At 40.0% G+C, this 5,209-nt stretch overlaps 1 pseudogene; it reads left to right on the top strand.

Moving 5' to 3' along the window:
* Positions 1-2,177: 2,177 nt before the first annotated feature.
* On the top strand, positions 2,178-2,712 carry LOC100011989 (40S ribosomal protein S16-like; annotated as a pseudogene).
* The last annotated feature ends 2,497 nt before the right edge of the window (positions 2,713-5,209 follow it).

The raw sequence follows: 5,209 nt of genomic DNA, 5'->3' as shown, positions 1-5,209 counted from the left end.
CAAAGGAAAATGATCCTTTTTTTTTCCTTTAGAAAGGACAGATCAAAGATGACTAATTGCGAGATGATACTCAAAATATATAAGAGAAAGATAGCACCTCAGTGCCTTTGGTGAGATCAAGTAACCTGGGCCTGATGAACTTTGTCCCAAGGTACTAAAAAACTGATAGATGTAATTCCTGAGCGAAGGATGAGAGAATGGAGAAGACTAAAAAGGTGTCCTGCCTTTCAAAAAGGAGATAAGAATAGAATCTGAAAACCCTACTCCAATGGGCTTAACTTACTTCTGAGGAAAATTCTCCAATGTGTTATTTGATTATAAATTCCTTGATGATAGGAGCTATCTTTTGATTCTCTTTGTATCCCCTTTACTTAGCACAGTGCCTGGCACACAGTAGGTGCTTAACAAAGGTTTATTAACCTCTCATTAATAGAATGATTCATAATATAGAAATGGAAGTGGAAACCAAAAAGAGCCAGCTTGACCAAGAACAATCCACACCAAATCAAATTGACCTCTCTACAGTCTGGCTTCTGACCTCATCATTCAACTCCAATTGCCCTCTCTAAAAACACTATTACTCAGGGTAGCTAGATGGCTTAATAGATAGAGATCCAGGCCTGGAATTGGGAGAACTTGAGTTCAAATCTGACTTCTGACACATCCTAGCTGAATGACCCCAGTTAAACTCAATTGCTTAGCCCTTGCTGCTCTTCTGCCTTGGAAGTAATACTTCATATCAACTCTAAGACAGATGGTAAGAATTTTTAAAAGATACTATTATTCTCTTAATTGTCAAATCTAATGGCCGCTTCTCAATCCTCATCCTTATTGGCCTTTCTGTAGCCTACAACACTCTGGATCACCCTTTTCTCCTAGAAACTCTTCTCTGTCTGTGTGTGGGGGGGGGGGGGGAGGTGATGTTCTCTCCTGGTTCTCCTCCTACTTGTCTGACCACTCCTTTGCAAGGTATGACCACATCTGGTGTATTCTGTCCAATTCTGTGTAGGACATTTTAAGAAGTATACAGCTATCCTAGAAACTCTCCAGAGAAAGATAACCAAAATAGTTAAGAATCTCTAGTTCATGTCACCTGGAGATTAGTTGAAGCTATCAAGGATATGACTCTGAGAAGACTTGGAAAGACTCTTCAAATATTTGAAAGACTGCCACGTGAAAGGGGAAATAGACTTATTCTGCTTGACCTCAAAAGGCATGAGTGTAAGCTGCAGAAAGGTACATTTAGATTTCATATGTTAAGAAGATTCCTAGCAATGTGAGCCTTCCAAAATTGAAATAACCTTTCCCAGGATGAAGTGCCTCATCATTAGAGCCCTTCCGGTGAAGGGTGGGTGGATTACCAGTTTGGGGGTATGATGTAGAGGGGAATCTTGTTCAGGTACTGGTTAGACTTGATGGTCACTAATAGTCCCTCCATCTCAAAGATTCTGTGTTTTGCATTCATCCAATATAAAATAGGAATGTGCCATACCTTCTCACTGCAGGGCAGTGATTTACTCCCAGCATCAAGAAAACTGAAGCATCTGTTATGTATAAATTAAAACAAATTTTCAGTTTCTCTAAAGGACACACAATTATGATAACTGGCAGTAAATAGATAATATATTGAGATTTATGTGTAAAAAGCCATTCCTCATTGTTAATGCAGAATCATTAATAACCATCTCTTGAAGAGTTCCTTCCCTCCTTCCACCAAAAGGAAACCTTTCAAAATGTCAAGTGTTTTACTTCCTTCTTTGTAAAAAATGCAGTCCAGACAGAGTTAGGAGAACATAGGATGACATTTGGTCCTCCCAACACAATACTTTACTCTAGGAGAAATTAATTGCCCCTTCACCTCTTAGAATGCACAAGACCAAGTAACTTGTGATAGCAATGTCTAGATGTTTGGCACTTGTCTCCATCACTCTCTATCTCTGCCTCTCTCCTCCCTTCTTTCCCCCTCCCACTTTTAATAATTTCTTTTTGAAGTTGACTATATTCCTGATTATTTGAGAGCCACATTGTTCTTCCTTTGGTACCATAAAGCCATAGCATCATAGATTAAGAGCTGGAAGGGCCCTTTCGTGCTTCAGAGCCGCGCGGGTTAGGGCCTCTCCTCACTGGCTTCGGTAGCCCTTCCTCCCCGCCGCTGCACCCGCACCACCCGCACTGCCCACCAGCAACATGCCGTCCAAGGGACCGCTCCAGTCTGTCCAGGTTTTTGGGCGAAAGAAAACTGCCACCGCTGTGGCCTACTGCAAGAGAGGCAATGGGCTGATCAAGGTGAATGGGCGACCCCTGGAGATGATTGAGCCTCGAACCCTGCAATACAAGCCTGTCCTCCTCCTAGGCAAGGAACAAATATTTTGCTGGTGTAGATATCAGGGTCCGTGTGAAGGGAGGAGGCCACATAGCCCAAACTTATGCTATCCGGCAGTCCATCTCCAAAGCCCTAGTGTCCTATTATCAGAAATATGTGGATGAGGCCTCTAAGAAGGAAATCAAAGACATCCTCATTCAGTATGACCAAACTTTGCTGGTGACTGACCCTCAACGCTACGAGTCCAAGAAGTTTGGTGGCCCTGGGGCCCGGGCTCGCTACCAGAAATTCTATCGATAAGGCAATTGCTGAGATTGTGGGTCTTTTTGCAATAAATTTGGTATCATCACCTTTTGAGGCTTAAAAAAAAGAGCTGGAAGGGACTCAGACAGTAGCTAGTCCAAATCCACCCTCTCATTTTACAGAGAAGGAAATTAAGAATCAGAGAGATTGTAAATTACCCAACATCACAAGAAAATAAGAGTAGAGCTGGGATTTTTATGTTATATAATTTCATGGAGTGGAAACATATTCTCAACAAACACAGTGGATAGTTTTCTTTAACAATTGGAAATGAGAAAGAAGGAAAATACAGTTATTGTGCTGTCTGGCATTAATTGGACATAGCTATTTCCTACATGAGAAATGTCAGCAAAGAACAGGAGCTATGCATGGATAAAGCTAGTTGGAAGAAACAAGGATCCTGAACTCTGCCTTTAGACTTTTTCATTCCCAACTTCTGAATGTCCTTGACACATCATTGCCAACCTAGCTTTTTATTCTGTGGAGATGTTTCTTGTTTGAGATTCCAGTGATTCTTTATTCTGTCAGCACCATGGCCAGAGGCATAGATTACACTGTTTGCCTCAGTTCCTCATCTGTAAAAATGAGCTGGAGAAGGAAATGGTGAACTACTCCAGTATCTTTGCCAAGAAAAGCCCAAATGGAGTCACAAAGAATCAGACACACTGAAATGACAGAATAACCACAACTACAAGATAAATCAGCACCAACGCAATGGACAGCACCAGGCCCCAGAAAGCTGAAGGAAGCACAGTATAGGGAGCAGCATTCAGTGACATAAAAAGGAGGTAGGAAATTGCTAGTAGTGGTTGCCATTGTGAAGTTTTCTGTCACCTAGTTCTATTACCTTCAGAAGACAAATCACATTTTATATATGAGGAACTTGGGGCCCACAAAGGTTGCTCAAGTCACAAAGCTAGCAAGTAGCATGGCCTGAACTTCTATGCCCTGTCTTAAAATTTAGTGATCTTACTACTGCATCATACTGTCCTTCCAGGAGCCTCACCTCATGAGATTTTATCCAGTCTCATAGAGAAATGGGACAATCATCATCTTACCCAATCTGAGGAAATTTTCCCTTCCTCAAGCTAACCATCCCCAGATCCCTCAAACAATCTTCATATGACTTGGTCATATGACAGTCATCCTAGTCATCCTCCTCTGGACATATGACAGCTAGATGGCATAGTCAAAAGAGTACTAGATTTAAAGTCAGGAAGACAGAAGTTCAAACCCTAGCTTAGATACTCACTAGTTTTTGTTTTTTTTTTTTACAAAAAGCAAGATATTTCACTTCTGTCAGTTTAAGTTTCTTCATCTGTAAAATGGTGACAATAATAACCTATCAGGGTTTCTGTGAAGATCAAGAGATATTTACATATATGTCAATGAAATCATTCATTTGGTTTCTCTACCCCACCCCCAATGGATATTGTCTTTGAGCATATGTGTGTGTGTGTAAAGTGCTTCTTAAAACTTTAAAGTGCTATATAAATATTACCTACATTCTTGTTACTATTATTTCATATTGAAAGTACATTTTCAAATATTGATACATTATATAAATTTTAGTTATTGTTAATATTATCACCATTGTGTTTCAGTTTTTCAAAATCCTTATTAAAATGTGATGTCCATTGGATAGAGCTAGGTGGCTCAGTGGATAGAGAGCCAGGTCTGCAAACAGGAGGTCCTGGGTTCAAAGCTGACTTCAGGAACTTTCTAGCGATGGGACCCTGAACAAGTCACTCAACCCCAATTACCCAGCCCTTACTACTCTTCTGCCTTGGAATTTATTGTCAATTCTAAGACAAAACATAAGATTTATTTTTAATGTGGTACCCAAAATTGAAAATAATTCTCTAAATCTAGTCTGTCTAGGGAAAAGTATGATGGGACCTCCTTAGTCTTGGTGGCCACAATATCTCTTTCAATGCAATCTAAAAAGGGGTGAGACTTTGGCAACCATTTAACATTCTTGGTTTAAGTTGAGTTCATTAGTCTATGCTTCTTTGTCCCTTCCTCCACCTACCCCATTATGAGATGTAGCAAAATGGGCCATAACTGAAAAGGTCAGAATGAAAAAAGGATTCCTTGACACAAATCTTTCATACCAAATCCACTGGGGATCGGGCAGAGAAACCAAACCAATGATTTCATTAAGAGAATTATCTGAGGCATGGAGAAGTTATGTGATTCTCCCAGGGACACATAGTCAATATGTTAGTGTAGAACTTGAACCCAGATCTTCCTGATTTTAAGGCCAACATTCTCCAATGTACCACAGCTGCTTCTCTACAACTACAACTACAAGAAAAAAGTCTAAGGAAGGGATCTTATTAGTGAGGTTATATTGCCAAAAGGAAATCCATTTTTCTATTTACCTGTATTTCCTATGTATTCCTATATAAGCAGCAATGAGATGCTAGGTTCATTATTTCCTTTCTCTGAACTTCATTTTCTTCATCTGTCAAATGACAGGGTTGATCCAGATGATCTCTAAGTTCCCTTCTAGAATTCTACAATTGTTCACAGCACAGACCAACTTTAGGGACTTTTATTTTCTGCATAAGAGTAGAAATA

The sequence above is a fragment of the Monodelphis domestica genome, chromosome 5, assembly GCF_027887165.1.
Source record: "Monodelphis domestica isolate mMonDom1 chromosome 5, mMonDom1.pri, whole genome shotgun sequence".
In the NCBI taxonomy this organism is placed as follows: Eukaryota; Metazoa; Chordata; class Mammalia; order Didelphimorphia; family Didelphidae; genus Monodelphis; species Monodelphis domestica.
This window is presented reverse-complemented; position numbering and strand designations above follow the sequence as displayed.